This window comes from Gymnoscopelus microlampas (genome assembly GCF_963454915.1).
Source record: "Gymnoscopelus microlampas genome assembly, chromosome: 15".
In the NCBI taxonomy this organism is placed as follows: Eukaryota; Metazoa; Chordata; class Actinopteri; order Myctophiformes; family Myctophidae; genus Gymnoscopelus; species Gymnoscopelus microlampas.
The window spans coordinates 38,470,415-38,493,804 of NC_139952.1; the positions used below are offsets into that span (position 1 = coordinate 38,470,415).

The 23,390-nt window shown below is 42.8% G+C and overlaps 1 protein-coding gene across 1 annotated transcript in view; it reads left to right on the forward strand.

Moving 5' to 3' along the window:
- The window catches only part of grin2da (glutamate receptor, ionotropic, N-methyl D-aspartate 2D, a), a gene marked incomplete at both ends in the record, with an annotated part of 226,422 nt that overhangs the window by 78,369 nt on the left and 124,663 nt on the right, over nt 1-23,390 (forward strand). The window lies entirely within an intron of this gene.

A 23,390-nucleotide genomic window follows, 5' to 3' on the forward strand; every position in this document is an offset into this window, starting at 1 on the left:
CGGCTCCACTGTCCAGGTGGAACGCACCACCACTATTGGGGGAGAAAGAAGAGGCACCCGTTGCTCCTTCATAATGCCATGGAATTATGACAGCGTCGGCCTCTTTCCTACCTGGACCTGACACTTTTGGCATGGAAGAACTTTCAAAGGGTCCATCCATGTGATTTGTATGGGATTGTAATCGCTGAAGCTGAACAACACGCTTGGTTCATCGATAACATCAAAGGGAGAATAGCCTAGATAAAGAACGAACTCCCCACAATAATCGAGTAGCCTACTGGACAGCTGTCCTGCGAAAACCTTTCCAACCCCGCCATTGTCATAACCATCCTCTAACACCCTGCGGTGTTGAGAGACTTTCCTCCGCAACAAACAGAATACAGAAGCTCCTGAGATCACTTTGACTGGTCACTCGAACTTGATACTTTTCTCATTTGAAAAATAACTAGACACTATTTGGATTGCGATGATATTATCAGGGGTTTCACCTTTTTGTATTAGCCTGTTACTGCGTAATTTGTATGCCTGTTGTATGTTGATTGAAGTCGTATCAAAGTAGGGTGACCAATGCCCATTGACCATGTATTTATTCATCGCAAAGCCTATTGTAACATATCAGCCAAAAGGTGTGAAAACATAATGTGGACCTAAAAAGGAAGAGGAGATCCGAGCACTCACTATTCATTTGGAAGAGTGGAAGTAAAGTTAAAACATATATATTTTTTAATTTTTTTTGGGGGGCTTTTATGCCTTTATTGATAGGACAGCAGGTTCACAGGAAATGGGGAGAGAGAGATGGGGAGTGACATGCATCAACGGCTGTAGGGATCGGGACTCGAACCCACTGACACGCTGTCAGGCTACACTGAGCCTAGGTGCCTGGACCGCCAGCGGTGCAGGCCGTTAAAACAAATGTTATTCTATAAAAATGCCAACATGGTCCAAAATGCCAACATCGCCCTGATGAAGGTCTTCATCAGGGCTCCGCCCCTGGGGGGTGGGCCGGTGACTTTTTTGGCGTCACAGTATTATACTGCTAGAATGCGATGAGAAGAGGAGAGACGAAAGAGGCGAGGTGAGGGGAATGTAGACGAGGAGGAGACGGATGGAGATAGTGAGGAGGGAGTATAGGGTGACTTTGTCTTGCTGCTGGTGTCATTTCCCTGTCAGTGTGTGTTGAAGAGGCACGGCGGCCTCTTCAACACGTGGGTTTCTAGAGCTGTCATGCTCATGCACATTTCTATAGACAGCTTGCAGGATGATGCCGTATGTTGCTGGATCGAGACCAGAAGACCGCAGACCGGCAAAGCCTATAGAGTGAATCACCAGCCCGTCATGAAACGCTTCCAGCTGCCTTGCGGTTGTTTATGTTCTCAAAGCAGCTTATATACTGTCTCATCTGAAGAAATTGGAAAACGCCCGAGATCTTCTTCTGAAAGCCGAGTTATCCTTTATAAAAACTAGGCTGATGCCCACTGGGAACAATGCCCATTGGGCATTTGGGTTATCATGCAATTCCCAGATCCTCCCCCGGTTACCCATTGTTGTACACGAGATACACGAAGGACAGTTAAACAAGTAACAGGAGATGTAGGTGTAGGGTCTTGATCTATGGGACAAATGGGGCTAAATTTACTTACTCACACGCATATGCTGAGATTTGCATAATTTATGGAAGGATATAAATTGGCTTGTGGATGTTGTTAGGTTTTAATAATATAATGTGTCTGTTGGGCGGTGAAACCTTGTTATGTCCAAAACTGTTACTTTTCAGGATTCAAAATCTAAAATGGCAGATCTACAAGCTCAAAACGCGTCGATTCGCGCCTTATTTCGAGCTTGTGGATCTGTTACTTTTGATGCTTCTGTGTGTGATGCTGTAGTATGATCAAGTAGGGCATTGAAAAGAGGTTTCTGTCTGACAGCAATGATGTATTGTGTTTGATCCTGCTGCTGTGTGCCCATAACAGCTTTCTATACAGTTACACATGTCTTGTCAAAGCGTACACTTCAGCATACCCATGAACCACGACCTGCTCGCTCATTGTAAGTCCCGCTATCTAAGATGTGATGTGAAGGTAAACCTCTTCAGAGCATACTGTACAACCCTGTATACCGCCCCTTTGTGGGTTAAGTTCAGGAAGGCAAGCCTGTATAAGCTTCAGATTGCTTATAATGAACAAGTGAGTTGTAGCCTTGCGTGGCCACACTACTGTATATCACTGCGTGGATGTGAGTCTGGCGCTTCTATGAGGATTTTTTCCACCCAAGGGGCGGGATCAAAAGGCTCTGGACAAAATTGGTTAGACCTACAACTAACTACCAATTACAGTCTCCCATACTTGAATACTGGGCCCTGATTGGACACCCCCAGACCCCCTTCGGGAGCAGGAAATGGATTCACAATGGAGCGGTGCCATACCCAAATCACAGAGGGCAATTTTGTTTTTGCACTGGCAGATTCGTCTGGTCCTAGGAGGCTAAGTGAGTTGTTCTGCAATGTGGGGGTCAACGCTCTTCAGGCCCTATTGAGAAACCTCATGTACAGATGTATGTGTCGACTGAATGAGTTTCAGTCTCAGAATTCTTTTGTTATTATTAATTATTATGCTGCGGTCTAACCCCAGCCTCAGTGTTACAAGATATCGGTCTACTTTCTGGAAACACTGGTATGATTCTCTTGCAAATAGCTGATGTTTTAATGGTAGAGGTGTTTTTTTTATGTATGTATAGTGTTTGTCTTGTTATTTGTTTTTTAATGGACCCCTGAGTCTACACAAATAAAGTTGATTGATTGATAAGAGCAAGAGAGGACGAGGAGAGGAACGATGACATACATACTGTATCGTACCATACCCTTCACTTTGCTTAGTCTCATCCACACTAAATATGGTTGGGAGATTTAGACAGACGGGACAGACAGACTGATGATAGAGACAGGTAGTTCTCCAATCCGTTATCTTGTGAAGGTGAAGAGATACATTTTGGGGGGGGGGGCGGCTCTTCTCTTCTCCGTACCAAGCTCTCCGTCACGATTCAGAAGCACCGGCGTCTCAATCGCCTCATTTGTCAGCGTTGGCCGTCTATCACTCTGGCAGCCACTCCACTTGGCGGGGGGCGAGCGTCGCCGAGGTCGAGAGTGGCAGTCCTTGGTATGGCAGGCGTGAATGATACCTGTGTCATCTTTTTGACATTGTGTGTGTGTGTGTGGGGGGGGGGGTCTCAACTTTTGTCAGGTGTAAGAAGGCCCCCTTTCTAGAGTGGTTAAAGAGCTCCAAGGAAAAAAAAGAAGGTGAGAACCCTGTAGAGCACTGTTTCCCAAACAGTGGGTCGGGGCCCAATTTTTATGGGTCCTCCTTTTTTCCGTTTCTCACATAAAAACTAAATATGTACAGTAGGCTATATTATTTCAAAATATGTAAACATTTTAAACAAAAGAATCACAACTTTCATAAATAAGATCTAGTAATTTCCACAAATACATTTTAAGTTTAAGAAGTAGTGAAAATAGCAGATCTACAAGCTCACAACGCAACGTTAAGTGACACGTTGTGAGCTTGTAGATCTGCTATTTTCACTAGTTTGGGTTCTGGGCAAACGTCTAATTTCTCTTTTGGGTATTGAGCTAAAACGTTTGGGGAACCACCTGCGTAGAGCATGCACATCCTCTCTGGTGGTACAGGGGCAGAACATTATTATACAGACAGAACATTAACATTAGAAGATAAAAAAGTAAAGTCCTGACACTGTTATTTGCTCCCACTGATCAGTGGGAGCAAATAACAGTGCTTTACTTTTATCTTCATGTAATAAAGGACTTTGATTACATAATTATGGTGCAAGCAGGGTAGACACAGGCTATGTGGAGACAATTATCTTTGGACAATGAACACCTCAAAACGTGGTGTGGGATGGTGTTATCAGCAGTGGACGAAGAACATTTACTCAAGTACTATACCTAAGTACTTGAGTTATTTTAATAACTTAGTTACTCAAGGTATTTAGATTAATTCATGTTCATGTTTCCGATACTTTATACTATTGTACTTTTACTCCACTATAATTATTTGTAGTTAAAGCTCTATATCGTAATTGCTGCTATAGAGTGTTTGTTCAACATGGGTCTCTCTGTCTCTCCAACTCTCTAATAAAGGGGCAATACATTTTCAGGTGGGAGAACCCTACTCATCAGCTTCAATTTTATAGCGTTCCAGTTTCAATTCATTTCCATTTGACTTGTTTATCCTGTATCCCGTATGAGTTCTCTCTACTGAGTGGATGAAATTGGTATGCCGACCTGAAAATGCCTTTTCTGTTTACTAAAGAGCTGGAGAGACGGGGAGACCCCTCTAACTGAACACTCTATAACTGATTGAATATCAGAATATAGAGCTTGGACTGAAGTGAATGGAGGCGGACATTAAGGGCTGTATCTTACACTGAGCTCAATACAGCGCAAAGGGCAGCGCAAGCGTCATAGTTTACAGCTGACACTGTTGTCATTTTAATGCCCAACTGCCCCTGCTGTGTAACTCAGTGGTTCTCAAACTTTTTCGTGTCAAGGACGCCCAAAATGATGTGTATTTGGCCGTGAGCCCTAATCTGAAAATATTTTGTGCCAGGGACCCCCAGAAGAGAAGCCTTGTGAAAAAAAAGCAAAACTATTTAAAAAATAGTAGATCTGCGTGGTTAAAATGATCGTGATGCTGTATTAACACATTTTGCTGGAGACCCCCTTGAACCAACCCAAGGACCCCTGGCGCTCCCCGGACCTCACTTTGAGAACCATTAGTGTAAGTACAAAATGTGCTTGTGCCCGTCTGTGCACACGTTGGTCTTAAAATGAGGTGTGTTCCGGCAAATTATTGCCATATTGTTATCTTGGTTGGAGTGAGAAAAGGTCAGAAAGAGATTGCATCGTAGATGATCACTGACCTGGGCTAGAATCTGGCACTGTCCCCCAGCACAGTATTTACTCGCTATTTAACCACATAAACCCCGGTTGACCGGTGTATCTCAGGGCTCTATACTAGTGTATTTTCTGTTATGGTGGGGAAAGCTTTTGCTGAAAATAGTCGCCTCTGCAAAAGTCTCCCCCACAATAGTGATGCTGGGGGTTAAATGGTTAAAGAATGCATTAGATAGCCTAGTAGATTGAGCCACCGTATCAATGTGCATGTTTGCAACGTGCGCACACCGCTTGCAATCAGAATCCATGTGAAATTTTATTCAACACAACACTCACATGCAACATAATAGTTGTTGAAAAAATATATGAACCACTTAAACCCCAGCATCCATATTGTGGACTTTCGCAGAAAACAGCTGATCTACAAGCTCTCAATGCGTCACCTGCAACACACTCTGTGAGCTTGGAGATTGGCTATTTTCAGCTAAGATATTCAATGTAGAGCAAAACCAGAAAAGTCACTTGTATAAAGCCCTGCGGTACTCCAGTCATCCAAGTATGGGTTTTTAGTGGTTAATGATCTGTGCCAGGTGATCCATATAGCTTATTGCATTGGTGTCACCAGCCAATTTGCCGCACTGGAAGGCACCAAAAATTGTAATTGTTTTTGTGCTCAGAAGCCATTAAAAAATAAAACATTTGCATCACATTTGCATTATTCCTGTTAATAAGAATATGACTAAGACATAGGATAACAGTTGAAAGTAGTCGCAGATGTGTGTCTTTGCACAGATATGAGAGTGGTTAAGAGAGAGAGGGAGAGAGAGAAAAAGAGAGGAAAAGACTGAAGAATGCCACAAACCCATCTGTCTCTGCTCAATGTACTGTACATACTGTACGTTCAACAGTTAAAGTCCATTTCAGGGCTCTGACGCGCGGAACCATATCGGCCCTGACACTCGTGATTTAGTTGGTTTTGGGGTAGGTTGACATGTTGAATATATAATTTAATATATATTCATCATGTTACATATATATATATGTATGTATGTATGTATGTGTTAATCTACTGTTGGCTTGTGCTGGTCAGACTTATGGTTCACTTAAAACATTTTGTTGGTCATGTAACGCTCGGCCCTTACTGTCAATGAGCCAACAATGGACACAAAAAAAAAAGGTTTCAATGCACAGTATGGATTGAGCTGCTGGACGGAATGCAGGAGGGAAATAACACTAACACATAGGAACCCTAATTAGCACTGCAGTTTTATAGTCCACTCAGGCATTCAGTGTACGGTATATGTGTTCCCAGAGACTGCATGCCCCATAAAAGACAATTGAGTGAATGTGAGGAATCATTTGAAAGCTTTTCTTCCAAAGCAAGATTATATTGACCTCTTTAAAACAAATGCAATGCCTCAAATCAATAGTTAGCGTGATGCAAGAAAAAAAATCACCTAGGTGTATTTCTGCACGAAACAGAAAAGTCTGGTCCTGGCTATATTGGATTTTTAATGTGAAGTTGATTTAGCCAAAGGACAGTTGAACTGACTGGTGTCGCTGGTTATGATAATGAACACAATGATGACACAGTACCACACACAATACACACTCAAGTACACAATTGCTCGGGTTTGTGCCATACCATCAGGCAGCAGTTATCGCTCAGCACGCTGCTGAGCAGCACGCTTGCTAATTATTTTTCACTTGCTGATTTTATTGCCGTTTGATCCCTAAGACAAATTGTTTTGGGCTGGGAAGGATTTTTCCACTTTGAGATGTTGGCAGCAATGGCAAAAAATGTTCTTGTAACCATTTGGTTATGAATGTTGTTGGTATTAACAGTGATTTCTAATTAAGTACCTCCTCCTCCCATGCTGTTGGAGAGGAGTTATGTTAAGTTATGTTCCATTCCATTTGTCTTGTCATTGAGAACAGAAGGGGGTATTTTCACGAAAGTTGGTGGGAATGATGAGAGGCTGTAGCGGTCAAGAGCTGCACGCACATCCATAAGTCGGCTATTTTGACGGGTGCTAGATCAGACTAAATAACATTGTAGAGAGGGAGAAGGTCAGACACCTGGCGAAGGCCACAGAGGCCGAAACGTTGTGTTTTTATACCTCTGCATAAATAAATATATTTTCCTGGGAGCATTAAGACTGTGTGCAGGCCTCCTCCCTCTCTACAATGATCAGAGGCTGCCCTGAATTGGTGATTAACGTTTGGTCTCAAAAGGTCAAGGACAAGGTGAAATGTATTTTGAGCATTCACATCTCAGGTGGAAATTGCCAACGTGAACAGTGGATGCCGGTGGATGTCACAAACATAACATGCACTGATGTCAGACACAACAGAAACCGTTGCTTAACAACACTGATTTGCGCATGTGGCCAGGGGCTGACACTTGGTGCAGGATAAATGAAGCTATAGATGAATGAAGCTAAATGAAGCTGATATGTGTCACTGCACATGAAGTGATTTAAACTCCTAAGATTCTGTGGTGGCAGGCAGCTACTTTACCCCTGCTGTGCCACCCGGGTGCCCGAAGCTAGACGATATGATGCTACCACTGCCTACGGTACTACTGATGAAGTACAGTGTGAATGCATCCTTAAGTCTTTGCCTGCCACTGACGAGATTTCTCGTCACATTCTGCTAAGGCGCAGCCCGCCATTGACGAGTTTGACGAGATTTTGTGTTTTCAGTGGTTTTCCACTAGATGGCGCTGTTCGCTCGCCTATGGATCACTGTTTCTGTGAAGGAGAGAAGCAGCGGGTGACGTCATCGCAAAAAAAAAACACACCCTGTTCTCTCCCTTGTAATTCAATCTGGAAGAATGGCTTTTCCGCTGTTTGTGTTGCTTTTAGGGGAATTCAGCCTACATTCAACTGGCCACAACTATGGAGCGGATGATCACAGTGGCTCACTTTTTCCCCCCTATTCTACGAGACTCGGATACATCTTTTAAAGCGATCGGGGGATCGATCATACTGGAGATAAATATTCTATGATGTTTCAAAGGCGATTGAAAACACTTGAAAATCGCCGGCAGTGGCGTTTTATTTCTGGCAGTCAAAGAGTTAATCCTTCCTTTTCCGGTGATGTGTTGTGTCTAGCATTTTCTCTCCCTCTCACATATACAGTTTGTGTGATACGGGTGACACATTTTAAATTGAAATCTTCAGCAATCAGCCAAAGCTCCCCGCATTATGCAGAGTGAAATGCTATAAGTGCAGACATGAGGATTGGTTAACAGTCATGAATAACCATGATTACAAGCTGGAGCGCCGCCATTTACTGTACCAGGGGACGATGATACAGAGGATTGACTGCAGAAGAATAGAGGAATGGAATGGCTTGTTCTGCCATAGTGCAATTTAGTGTTGGAACAAAGCGCCGAGCACCTCTGTTCGAGTTGCGTGATATGTGCTAGAATGCCTAACAACAACAGCATGAAATATTAAAATTCCTGTCTGCATTTTTCTACAGTTTAAGGCTCAAACTGTAGCAGAATGCAGAGAGACAGAGCATAGAACAGAAGGGGAGGTGGATGGAAGGAAAGGAAAGAAACAGAGGCAGGAAAGAAACAGCATTCCGAGAAACAAACAGTATTCTAATTGATCCATGTACATGTAGTGACATTTCTCCCTCTGTTGTTTACAAGGTTTATTATGCGATGCTTACTCGCCTGCGTTCTAGTTGTGGCTTGATAGACACACAAAAAAAGAACAACAAACTGCAATTGATGTTTTAAAAACATGAGGCATCCACTATTCTACACAGCTGTCCTGAACTTCGGAGATCAACTTCAGTTTATTGTCACATCACAAGTTTTCACAGGTTCAAAAGAGTGGGTGAATTTATTTTCCATAAACACTCCCTTTCAATTGATGTTACAAAATAGATAATCATAAGTCAAAATGTCAACATAGCAAAACAAAATCAAATATACCTAAGGTGTAGATTTAAATAAGCAGGCTGCTTGCCCTGAAGAAGGCCTGTATGTGAGGCCGACACATGTACAGTAGGCTTGATTTGTATCTGTTCAATGATGAACTAGCCTCTCATTAAAGCTTCTTAACATGTTTGTTAACCAAAGGGCACCTTCCTACACTGTTTTTATCTTTCGCTGGCTTTTAGAACACTGCAGCCCTCCTCTTTTGATTTGTCTTATATATTTTGTACATACAGTATCTGTCAAAAGATAAAACAAAACAAAAAAGAGTGAGTGCTTGTTTCCATTGTGGTGCTTTGAGTGTCTGTGTCATTATTATTACACAATGCTAATTGAGCCAAATCTATCTGCCTCTGCCTCAAACACTTAATGAAGTGTGCCAGGGATGATTCCACCATGAAGTCTAACCCCACACCCCAACCCGCTCCCTTAGATCAACACAGGATTTTTTTTTTTCTGCCCTTCTGTTGAAAACCCTGGCCAACACTCCAAACGTCTTAGACTCTTCTCCTTGGCTGCCAAGCTGTGGAGTAAACGGCCCCTTTTGCAGTCAGGACTGCAGACTCAATCCACTTTCCACTGCAGTCTGAAAACCCTAGCTATACTATGCAGATATTTACTTTGTATTTACGATTGTTTTGAGCATGTTGTTTTGACAGATGCTAGGTTTCGTGTTTGCCTACCAGCATCCTAGTTTATTTGAAGGACTACAATGTTTTCTCTACTCTACTCGTGTGACTATATTTCCCTGTTGTTTTGGAATAGGGTTCATGGCATTTACAGTGATCTTGCACTTTGTAACTTTGCACTTTGTTAGTCATTCTGGATAAGAGTGTCTTAAATGCCAAATGTTGAAAGTGTCTAAATTGTAAATAGCAAGTCACCTGTGGGAAACAGCAAACAGTGCATCGGTCGGGGGTAGAGACAGGTTGAGTGACGTGAATGTCATCCAAGCCATTAATCAGCGCATAAAATATTACTGTGGAGAACAACCTATTATTTAGTCTTTAGTCCAATGTGAACCATGAAGCCCTGTACTTTGTTGTATGACAGATAACTAAACTAGATCTAAAGCTCACAACATGTCACAATGCACTATGCATCGGATGCTCAATGCATGAGCTTGTAGAGCTGCTACGTTAGCTATGTAAAAGAAAAAGAAAGAAAAACATATGATCTCCATGTACATCTGCACATTATATATGCTTGTGTTGCATATAAGGGCCTGTATACTGTCAGTACAAACATATGCGATGCATGCATTGTGTAACACTATATTCAATATTATTCATATATTCAATATCCATAACGCCAGTTGTTTCTGTGAATCAAGATCAGAGAGAAGTGTTGATCAATGAGATGTCCTCTGATCATCTTATATGGAGCAATCCTTCTAGCTGTCAGCCCTTAAGGCCATGACACACTGAAAGTGACAGATGCTTGCATCATCAAACACAAGCCATATTTGACAACAGCTGTAGCCACATGTGGGTGTGTCATAACCTGTTGACATGTGTGCAACAGGCTTGATAACAGGACAGTCTACCGTCAAGGTGTTGACGTGCCTTTAAACGTCGGTGTATAATAAAGCAATAAGCCACACAAGGTTGCGATTTACCTTGGATTTTATAATGACTGGGGGGGGCGTAGTGAAGCACCAGGCGCTAGCCGAGTGCCTCCGACCATCTCAGCAATTATACAATTGAGGTAAACTGCTACCTTGTGTGGCTTATTGCTTTTCTAAAACAGTTACAAATATGGGAGCATGAAAATCATAGACACATCCCAAACAGTTCTTAATAATAATTGACTACGCAAACGACTTCTACAAGAAAGTGGTTCCCGGTTTCCGCAACTGAGAGCACAAACCAGGAAGAGGAACTTCTTGACAGAGACTATAGTGCCTGCCTGTTTACTCAGCTAGTCCATTGAGCTGGCTGTGTGCTAGACTTCAACTTTTACAAAAACAAACACATAGATAAGCAAAATGTAACACAAGGGGAGTAGCTCAATCTCATTGTAACCAAGATATTCGATTGAAATTCATACTTTCGGCCGAGAGGGACTAGGCAGAGACTATAGGCAATGCCGTGACATAAACGTGCTTCACCACTGCCTGTTTCTCCCTGTCTAGCGGTCTGTCTTTTGTCAGTTTGCCAAAAATAACAGATTTTCAAGCTAACGATGCGTTGCATGAAAATCTGTTCGGTGTTGGGAAGTGACACCAACGCACTACGGAACATAACTTCGGCTTTAGTGGCGTTATAGTTCATGTCTATAAACTAGCTTTTTGTGACCTATTATTGTCCTTTAAAATAAAGAGACAAAACTCCTGTGTCTCTTCTGTAACGGGAAGCCACAATGTGTGGAGGAGAAGGTGCTCCTTGTATCCTCAGTTGTCCTGAAGATACTTCTTATGTGTTATCTGTCCTGAATTCAATGAATGGGTCAATTCAAATTAGGTATTCAAATGTTTCTCCAGTAATGCAATAGATGCGAAAGAACGTGTGCTTTCGCATAACTGTAATAACTGGAATTACTGTTAACTGTAATGACAACATAGCCACTGTAGGGCAACAATAGCTGAAGGGGTTATAAAAATAAATAATACACTGATAACCACAGAAGGCCATTTTGAAGATATCAGCATTTTATTGTATTTCTTTAAATATTTTCATCTCTGCTGACTGTGGTTGAAATGAATTCGGAGAGAGAGAGAGAGGCATAGAGGACGATGATGGAACAGAGACAGGATATTATGAAGAGTAAGTCAATTGTAATTCAATAAGGGTGTCTGAAACACACACACACACACACACACACACACACACATACACACACACACACACACACACACACACACACACACACACACACACACACACACACACACACACACACACACACACACACACACACACACACACACACACACACACACACACACACACAAACAAAGAAGCTACAGCTGAATGATGGAATGAAAATACAAATAATAAAATAACTTTGAAAGACAGAACAGAGGGGGTATGAAGGTTGTAAGGAAGGAACGGAAAGGGAGGAGGAGGAGGAGGAGGAGGAAGGGGGTGGAGTAGGAAGGGGGTGGCAGGGCAACTGCTCATCTGGAGCGGAGGAGTGTCACGTCACCTCCTCCCTCCTTTTCTATCTCCCTCCAAGTGTCTCTCTCTCTCTCTCTCTCTCTCTCTCTCTCTCTCTCTCTCTCTCTCTCTCTCTGTGATGAGAGATTATTTCTCTCCCCAAGACATTTTCTGTCATCATCATCTCCACTCTGCTCTGCTCTTCAGCAGTACTGTATGTGAAGTCACTCATGCCCCCTCCCCTCTCTCTCTTTCTCTCTCCGTCTATGTCATTATCACACTCTCCTCTCTTCCTCTTCCATCCTGTAGTTGGTGAGAACGCTCCCTCCCTCTCTCTCTCTCTCTCTCTCTCTCTCTCTCTCTCTCTCTCACTTATACACACACACACACACACACACACACACACACACACACACACACACACACACACACACACACACACACACACACACACACACACACACACACACACACACACACACACACACACTCTCTCTCTCTCGCTCTCTCTGTCTCACATGCCCCCCAACCTCCCGAATTGCACTTCCTGTCGACGATTCTCTCCTCTCTCCATCCCTATCTTGTTCTCTTTGCTCTCGGCCTTTGAGAAGTGTCACCCGGCTGCTCCATTTCACCTCATGTCTTCCCTTCTTTCTTTATCCCACTACACCCCCCCCCCCCCTCTCTCTCCACCTGTCACCTGTCATATTGCTTCTCGCTGTCATTTGTCACAGATCTTCCTCTCACAGCCTGGGTGTGAGAGGTCCATGTTTTTCCTGTCCGTGGTTGTAGTACTTTTAAATATGACATGTTAAACTCACTGACTACATCTCACAGTATACTTACACATTACTGCTGACCATTTTTCAAAGCATAGGCCTACCATAGTTTGCTTGATTTTTGAGGAAACCATTAGTTCCCATACATTTCAGTATGAAAATCAACTTGCTTAAGACGGGTAATGATACTAAATAACAATGTGCGGGTATCTCTTTGCCACAGTTCCATTATTGGTGCGTTTTTTAAAAGCCTTTTAAAAGCACAGATTGATTTGAAAGGTCTAACCAAACATAATTAAACTTAACAGAGACTTTGAAACACATGATGAATGCAAACCATATTTATTGACTTGAAACACTTTGAGTTCATGTACAATAATGGCAAATCAGTGAACAGACAATGACATGCATTGATACTAGTATAAAATCCATGCAGAAGCCGGACAGTTCCTGGAAATCATGTTACACTTCAATCTGGGAACCCATTCGGTAAAAGAATTGAAAAGATTTTTCCCCCACTTTTTTTTGTGTAGAAACAGGAAGTTGGTTTGGATCCTCCCCTTTCTTAGTCCACTTCCCCCTGGGTGCTTTCTGTGTTTATTCCTACTAACAGAACACTACATGTTTATGGCAGTAGTGCTGACAGGTTCTGCTGTTCGTAGCAGAATCTGCCTTGAAAGATTGCCCTTATGATGACTCATGGTCTCACCAGTCGGGTGCACAGCCAGAAACAAAGGGGACGTTGAGATGAGAGATTGAGTGCTAAGAATTGTTACGACCAGTGAAAGCAGACCCAGACATGGAACAGGGTAAATTAAAGGGGTTTATTATAGGGACAATGGCGGCATGAGGGCGGCAGGCAGGCAGAGCAAAGGACAGGACAGAGAGGCAACGGTTGTGGGATGAGCTGAGCTGAGCTGAGCTGGATGGATGGATGGGGGATGGCAGAGCAGAATGGCAGAATCCTCAGCCAGACAGGCTGAGGATTATAGCTCCGGAGGGGTTGGCAGGTGAGGTGAGCAGGCACACGAGGTGACCATGAGCAGACAGATGAGGTGAGCACAGGCAGGCAGGCAGGCAGGCAGGCAAACAGGGAGTCCTTGTTTGGTTTCACTGCTGTAAGATACCTGTGATCTTGATGAGTAGTAGTTCTCAAACCTTTTCATGTCAAGGACCTCTAAATGAATGTGGTTTTCTCCGCAGACCCCCATCTGAACATATTATTTTCCCCATACAAGATTTGTGGAGTTAAAAATATGTCAAAGATAGTCAAACATTTTCAAGATCTTTTGAAAATAGCGATCGTATATTAGGGTTAAAGTGGTTAAACTGATTTTGCTGGGGACCTCCTGGAACCCTCTCAAGGACCCTTGGGGGTCCCGGACCCGACTTGGAGAACCCCTGCATTAGACCACGGACCACCATAACGCTGAGAGATCAAATTATTGGCTTAGGAATGTGACAAAAATTAAATAGTATCCATAAATTCAAGTCTCCATGGGGTGACTAATTTTTTTTTGGGTCAACTATCCCTTTAAGGGTCCAAATTGCATTTGGTTCCTAATCCTAACTATTTTGCCGGGGACCTCCTGGAACCCCCTCAAGGATCCCTGGGGGTCCCCGGACCCCACTTTGAGAACCACCGATCTTGTAATTCCCTTTATTGTCTGTGATTGAACGATGTCCCACTCCCAAGCTATAGAACCTGCAGGTGGGGAAGTTTGATTGTATGCCCTATAAAAAGGGACCATGATGTGAATGTGTATTCATTTTAAAACTTGCTCTGATGACGGCGTAACGCAGAAACACGTCAGAAATAAATAAAATGGTAACCGATTGACAGTGTCTCTTGCAAACCCTTATTTTGGAGTGCCGCTTCCTTCCACCTGGATGGATTTCATCTCGGGGAGTCCGGAGTGTTGTGATCCGGCACAATGAAGCACGGTGACTATAGTGAGCAAGAACTCAAAGAACAATTCTGAAAATACAGAATTGCAGAATGGCTGAAAGCGGGAGACTGGAGTCTGGCAAAGAGTGGATGAAGGACCAGATTAGATATACTATGAGCGAAGTAAAGGGAGAGTGGCGACGATTTACCTGCTAACAATGGGCTTTGAAAAAGAGGGAGATTACCAGGGATATCGACAAATGACCTACCCTCAATGCCCAGCACTGTGTGTGTGTGTGTGTGTGTGTGTGTGTGTGTGTGTGTGTGTGTGTGTGTGTGTGTGTGTGTGTGTGTGTGTGTGTGTGTGCGTGCATGCGTACATGTGCGTGTTGTGTTTGGCTATAGCGGTTACAAAAGGGAAGGTCTCTCGCAACAAGTGCACTGACATTTAGAAGTGTATTTCTGTTTGGGAACCGGTTCATCCATTTTAACCTCTCTTAACTGAACCAGAGGGTTTAGACAAGCGATTGCTCGTGCAGACAGGGTTGTGTGGGCTTGCATTGTGTGTGAAATCCAGATTAGCGGGAGAAATTACCAATAATAAGCACAGCAGCATGCACTGCAGTGGTCTATTCTGCTGCAATACCTGCTAGACTAGGAAGGAAGACCATACTCGTGGCACGCACGCACACACACACACACACACACACACACACACACACACACACACACACACACACACACACACACACACACCCAGGATAATGGGGAGAGGGAAACACAAGGGGAGTAACTAGAGGCTCGGCAGAGCTGTGAAAAGAATGTGTTTCTCAAAAGAAGAGTGGACAGTTCACTGTTTTATCCTTTACTGAGACAAACAGTGCCATACAAATCAAACCACAATGCATTCTGGGCGCCGCAGTAGGGAACTATAGGAGAAAACCTAAGCAATTGAATGGCGTATTCTCTGCCAATGAAAGGGTGTAGTATTTGAACCTCCCTGACCCTTCTACACATCAACCAGAATGTAATGCCCTCTGTTAGAGGGTAGCACGGGTCTGCCCGTGCTACCGAAGACCCGATCCCCGAACCGAGAACCAAGCCGGGGCAGGTCCAACATTTTGACTAAAATGACACAGATGCGTTTCCCGGTCTTAACAGGTTAATGTGCACCGGGGCCAGTACAGGTCTAGAGATCCGGTTGGACTGGGTCTAATACATTCAAATTACCATCTGGTCCATTTCGATTTTTTTCACTGATCCTTTTCGGACCGGTCCAATGTTTTGGACACATGCTATACCCTCTACCCTCTGTTGAATGTTCTCCTTTAATCTTCCTGCCAGGGTTAATGGGTCCTGTAATGCTTTCTCTCTTGCCCACTCTGCATACATCTATTATCTATTATTACCTCTTATTTCTTTGATGTTTGTTTCTGTACACACACACGCACGCACGCACGTACGCACACACCCACGCACGCACACACCGCTCCCCCCTCTTTCCCCACACACAGACAGGACTGCAGACTCACTTGCCATTTTCCGTCGCAGTCTGAAAGCTGACGCCTTCAGAACTCCTCTCTCGTTGGATCACGTCTTGCCTTTTTTTGCGAATCGCAATAGATAGGCTACTGTGTGATCACATTTGCCGTATGTTAGACATACTGTATGTTTTCTTGCACTCTATTGACTTGACCATTTACCGTGTTCATAAGGTTCATATTGTTGCTGTCGGGCAGATACCTCTTATCTCCATATTCTAACCTTTTGTGTTTTTTTTCGTAAATGAACGCCCTACTTTTTTTTTTTTACAAATCTCTTTATTGTTTTTCTCAGACAGGATAAAATACATCAGTTTTAGGCGGTTGAACAAAGAGGTCTGAATTTTTTGACAAAAAACTACAAACAAACAAACAAAGCACAGTACAACAAACAATAAAATTAGTACAGTAATTAGCATACATAATAGGGGTCATAAAAATAATAAGAAATTAAAAAATAAACAGACAAGACAGACAATAATTAAGACACTCAATCATACCAGGGAGGGGAAGGAGAGGAGGGGGGGAGAGGAAGGGGGAGGGGGAGTTTCTCTGCACAGAGCGCTGATTATTTTCGTAGTATGGATGCCGATGAGGTCTGGTAAGAGTTACTAATTTATTTATTTTTTAATTATTTTCGAGAAACGTTAAAGAGGGAGAGTTTGAATTTGATCTAGTCTCTCCTTCAAAGGAGACACTAATTTGCGGGTTCTTCCACCATAGTTAGGGTGTCAATGTGGTCTAGAACGGGTTGCCAAATTTTGTGAAACATCTTCAAAGAGCCGTTAAGGGAGAACCTGATCCTCTCAAGTTTAAGACAGTACAGAATTTCATGAATCCATCTGTTGTGTGTAGGAGGGGAAGGGTGTATCCATTTAAGGAGAATAAGCCTCCTAGCGAGTAGGGTCGTGAAAGCAATAACTCGGCGTGCTGAATTGCGCACAACAGGCATTACTGTGGTTCCAAGAAGAGCAGTGAGGGGATCCGGATCAATTGGTTCACCCAGCACCACCCCAAGGGTGTTAAACACTTCTGACCAAAATGTTGACAATTTAGGGCAGGACCAAAACGTGTGCATGTAATCTGCTGGCGATTGTTTACACCTATTACAAGCATCGGATCTCTCAGGGTATATTCTGGCCAGCTTTGCATTGGTATAATGGACTCTGTGTAATATCTTGCACTGTAATAGTTTGTGTCTTGCACAAATAGAAGAGGTATGTACCAGGTCTAAAGCATGGTCCCACTGATTATCGGACAAGGTGATACCGAGGTCCTGGTCCCAGGTGGCCCTCAGGGAATCCAAATGAGTCGGATTAACTGTAAAGATTGTGTCATATATAATTGAAGTAAGCTTCCTGTCACCCGCTCTAAGGGATAAAAAGGAGTCTATCACCGAATCAGGTGGCCGGTTCGGGAACTGAGGGTTCTGACTCTTCACAAAATGCCTGATTTGAAAAAAGCGAAACATGTGAGATTTAGGGAGGTCGAATTCAGCAGACAGGGCTGCAAATGAGGAAAAGATATTGTCAGTATAAAGGTCTTTAATGGATCGCAGACCCTTATCTGCCCAAATCCGAAATACAGGGTCAGTACACGATGGAAGGAAATGGTGATCCCTGTATACGGGTGCTAGATTTGAGGACCTGTGTAGACCAAGTTGCCTCCTAAACTGGTTCCAAATCTTTAATGTATTAACTACGATAGGATTTTTGGACACTTGTTTAACCGGGAGGGGTAGTTGAGAGCAGACCACCGACCATAAAGAGAGATTCGAGGAAGCTCCCTCCATGCTGGCCCATTGGGGTTGTACTGCAAAAATCGAATTAGTATTCCAGAAAGTTATTTTATGTATGTTAGATGCCCAATAATACTGACGAAGATTGGGGAGCGCTAAACCACCCTCGGTTTTTGGGAGTTGAAGGACCTTGCCTCTGATTCGAGCCTTTTTTTTACACCATAAAAATGAGTTAATGAGCCGATCGAGAGTGGAAAAAAAAGATTTGCTGATGAAAATCGGAATATGTTGAAAAGGATACAAAAAACGGGGCAACACCACCATCTTTATCAAGTTTACACGTCCCAGTAATGAGAGGGGCAAGGTAGACCATCTATCCAAGTCAGACTTAAAGCGTTCCACCAGGGGGCTGATGTTCTTTGCGAATAGCTCTATGAAAGTTTTAGTAACGAATATTCCCAGGTATTTAAATCCCTCCGTAGCCTTTTTAAAGGGAAAAAGAGTTTGAGGTAGCTTGTCGGCCAGAGCGTTAACAGGGAAATATTCACTCTTCTGGAGGTTAAGTTTGTAACCAGAGAGTTTCTTGAATTGCTCTAGGATGTGTAAAATTACAGGAACAGAGGATGACGGATTAGAAATATACAACAGAAGGTCATCTGCATATAAGGAAAGCTTGTGAGTAGAGCCAAAACGGGTAATACCTTGAAACCTCTCTTCCTTACGGAGCCAAATTGCCAGAGGCTCGACTGCGAGCGCAAACAGCGATGGTGATAAAGGACAACCCTGTCTATTTCCACGGGAGAGGGAGAACTGGCCAGATTTCACTCCGTTAACATTGACCGAAGCTACCGGGGAAGTATATAAAAGCTTAATCCATGAAATGAAGTTAGGGCCGAAACCAAATTTGTCGAGGATATAAAACAGGTATCTCCACTCCACCCTATCGAAGGCTTTTTCCGCATCTAGAGAAAGCACTAATTCGGGAACCCTAGTGGTAGGAGAGTAAATGATATTAAACAGCCTCCTCGTGTTGGAGGACGAGTGCCTTCCAGGCATAAAGCCAGTTTGGTCCGAATGAATCAGGTCGGGAATGACTCTCTGGAGACGCGTAGACAGGACTTTAGACATTATCTTGAAATCAACGTTTAAAAGAGATATGGGTCTGTAACTACTGCATAAAAGTGGGTCTTTATCCTTTTTCAGCAGCAATGTAATTGATGCTTCCGATAGAGAAGGGGGTAACTCTCCCTTTGAAAAGGCGTCATTAAATACCCGTACCAAAATTGGGGCCAAAACGTCGCAAAATGTTTTAAAGAACTCTGTGCTATAGCCATCGGGCCCAGGTGATTTACCACTTTGTAGGGACTTGATTGCCTCCGATACTTCCAAAACTGTTAAAGGTGCTCCAAGGTTAGTGGCAGAGTCCTCATCCAATTTTGGGTATTCTAAATCTTCTAAGGGATTAAGCCCCTCCCAGTCCTGTGGACAGGTCTCGGAGGAATACAAATTTGCATAAAAGGCAGAAAAAATCGAACTAATTTCCCCTGGGTCTGTCCTAACCTCCCCCGCAGATGATTTTAATCTAGGGATCAGTCTGGAGGCACTGGCCGCTCTTGCCTGGTATGCAAGTAATTTGCCCGCCTTATCTCCTTGTTCAAAATAACGCTGCCTAGTCTGTAACAATTGTCTCTCGACCTTACTGGTTGATAACAAGTCGTATTGAGCTTGTAGTTGTAATCTCTGTGTGTACAAGGTGGGCGAGGGATTGACTGAATATTGGATGTCCAGATTCCGAATGTCGGATGAAATTGTTGTCAATTTGGATTGCTCCGATCTTCTAAAGTGGGAAACAAATGAGATAATTTGTCCGCGGAGATAGGCCTTAAAGGCTTCCCATAAGACGTTACTATCAATATCTGGAGTGTCATTGGTTTGAAAGTAAAAAGTAATTTGTGACTCGAGGAAGTCCTTAAATGTAGGTTCAGACAACAGCTGTGGACTGAATCTCCAAAACCTAGAGGGTGGTCTGCCATGTGGAAATTTTATCTCTAGAGATGTTGGTGCATGATCGGAGATAACTATGCTATGGTACTCACAAGAGAGAACATTATGCAATAATTTGTCGTCAAGTAAGAAAAAATCTATTCTTGAGTAACTATGATGAACTTGCGAGAAGAATGAGAACACCTTTTGAGTAGGAAACTTAGACCTCCAAGGGTCACATAGCCCAAGTTGGTCAGCGTGATATTGCAGAATTTTGGCTGATTTTGACAAAGTATTTTGTTTAGTAGATGACCTATCAAGCTCTAAGTTTTGGATTAGGTTAAAATCTCCTCCAATGATTATCTGATATTCATCAAGGTTGGGTATAGAAGAGAAAAATTTGGAAATAAATTTGTCGTCATCCCATGTTGGAGCGTAGACTGAGGCCAGGACCACGGGGGTGTTTAGCAATTTGCCCGAGACAATAACATATCGTCCATTTGGATCTGACACAGTGGTGTTCAAATCAAATGGAACGTCACGATGTATAATAATGGCGGCCCCTCTAGAGCTTTCAGAATATTTTGAGTGGAACAGGTGGCCCATCCACGGTTTTTTAATACGCGACACCCTTGCAGTGCGCATATGTGTTTCTTGTAAAAAGCATACGTCTCCCTTGAGCTGCTGCAAATGTGAAATTACCTTTCCAGCTTTAATGACACCGTTCATTCCTTTAACGTTCCAAGAAATGAAACGAAGATTCCTACCACTCATCGACGTCACCCTTTTTTGTTATGCCGGCATCTGAGCAGAGAAAGGGGAAGGGAGAGGAAGGAAGGAGGGGAGGGGCCCACACATACACACACATCCAGAACACACAAAAAGAAAAACACAAACCCGGTTCTCTGAGAACACGGACCCTAGTTCCAAAGGGAGCACCAAAAACGCGTATCACTCCGGATACAAAACTGCCTGACATGAGTCAGTCCTAATCCTACCTACTTAACTTCCGTTTCCCCTATCTTAAACAGTAAATGCTAACCCCATAACCCACCCCCCTACAAACCACTGAGTGAGAAAAGGTATACAATCCAAAAAATATACATAAATAAAATGAAAACATGTATCTCACCATTCCCTTCCACTCAGTGCAATTATCAACCCTCAATTCTGGCATAATCTGAATATCAATGTTATAACATCATCCCACAAGCAGTAGTAACAAAAAATATATCACATTAGAAAAACAAAAGACCAGGCATAGTACAGTTTTTTTTTTTTTTTTAGAAAAATGAAAAAAAGTGTTTTTTTTTTTTTGTTTTTTTTTTCCTTTTTCCTTTTGGTACTCAGGTTTAGGCTCCACAGTGAGGTGAGATACACATATAAAGAAGCTACAAAAAGCCTTTACAGAACCATTTGGAAAAACCATGTAAACGAAAATGTCATTCAAACTTGTTTCCCCTAAAATACATGGTTACCTTAGGGTCACTTAAAGTTTTAGGCTGCATAGTAAAAATTAAGGGAGAGTGAGCTCGGAACAACATATATACACCCAAAATACCTATCTTAACACAAATAAAGTGCATTTATAAAGCAGTGACAGCAAAACCTTCACAATAAGACCTGAAAACCAAGTAAAATAAAATAGCCCTGAATTCCCCCTCCACCCCCCCCCCCCCCCCCCCCCCCCCCAATCGCCCCCCTACAAAAAACAATTGGCCGTCTTACAATCTCTTAAGGTCTTTCAAAGATCAAATTAACATTAAAGGTGCTTCAATTACAGAGGTCCGACATTATGGTAACTACTGCATCAAGGCCACATTACAACCATTATATTGAGGTCCAAAACTAGAGTCAAAAGAAAATCCCATATAAGAAAGCAAATTGGCTCAAGTTGTCGTAAACATCATTAACCCAGTGGACTAATTAAGAGGGAAAATAAAAAATAAAAAAATGTAATAAACATAAATACAACACACATGTAAACAAGAACAAACAAAGACAGACTACAATAAAGCAGGTCCTAATAGACTGGACTAAAACTCCTCTGTATCACAAACAAGCACATTGGCCCATGGAATTTCACATAAGGGCAAACCATAAATTATTAAAGCAGGTCCAACAAGCCTAATAGTATTCCAAATAAAAGCAAGCCATCAAATAAGGAGAAAAAAAAAAAGGAAAAGAAAACAAAGGGGGGAACGTCTGTAATAGTAGTCAATTAAATAAATGATTTGCCCAAGGCTATGTAAGCTATGCAGTCAAAAACTCCTAAAGAAGATATTATTAGTCTGATGTACACAACAAATTAACACACAAAGAGAGAACAACATAAGGAAAGTCATCTGCTGTGTACAACACTAACTTGGCCAGAGAAGCAATTGTTCATTAAAAAAAACAACAACACATATTTAAGATTGCAACAAAAAAGATCAAATTGAAACTATAATGTATTTAAAACAAAACGGACCCGTCATCTCATTCTAAATTAGACAGCGTCAAGGCTAGTCAATCAGTCACAGCTGGGTTAATTCACGTATCAATACAACAGTCAGGCTAATAATACAATTACCATGTCCATGAAACACACCTAAAGTGCATATATTATCTCAATATAGTTGCGGCATAACACACAATTTACAATAAAAAATAAGGATAAAAGGGAGGGGGAAGTAGGGAGAGGAGATGAGCAGATGTCAAAAAAGGGGAGAAAAAGAAAGGCGTTACATCAAAACAGTGTCGCCGTCCCAGCTGAGCCGCGGCTAACCAGGGAAAAGCCCCAGCCAGCCAGCTATCAGCCCAGCCAGTCCGGACTATTATTGTCATGTACAAAAAGAGCAATAAAAGTAGAAATAAAATCGGTCCCACGTCAAGCGATAAAGTAATCAGATTGAGCGTCACAAAAATACACTGTCCAGATGAAAAAGAAGAAAAAAGAGCGCTCTTCAGCCCGGCAATGTTAATCAGTGTCTAGCTGCAGCTAGCCACCAGCCTTCCACGGCTAAGCTCGCCAGCTAACGGCTAGGCTAGCAAGCTAACAGCTAAGCAAGTCCACGCAGCAAACAATACATCTGCCAGGCCAAATACAGTTATCAAATCCAAGTCTGAACAGATCAAGTCATAAGCAAAGCACCCATTACTTGCGATTACTTGCGTTTAGATGTGATGTACTTTTCAGCCTCTTCAACGGACGCCAACTGGACCTTAGCTCCGCCATTTTCGTTAGCGATCATCAACTTGGCCGGGTAGTGGAGAGCAGGCCGGCATCCAAGCTTGTATAATTCGGCCATCACATCACGGTACTTGACGCGCTGCTCCACAACATCCTGGGGATAATCTTCATGGATGGCGATTCTTTGACCCTCGTACTCCAGGTTCCTCCGCTTGCGTGCTTCCCGAATAACTTTCTCCTTGACCGGGAGGTTGTGGAAACGAATGATGACATGCCTCGGCTTTTCGTTAGCACCCGGTTTAGCCTTTAGCGATCTGTGAGCTAAAT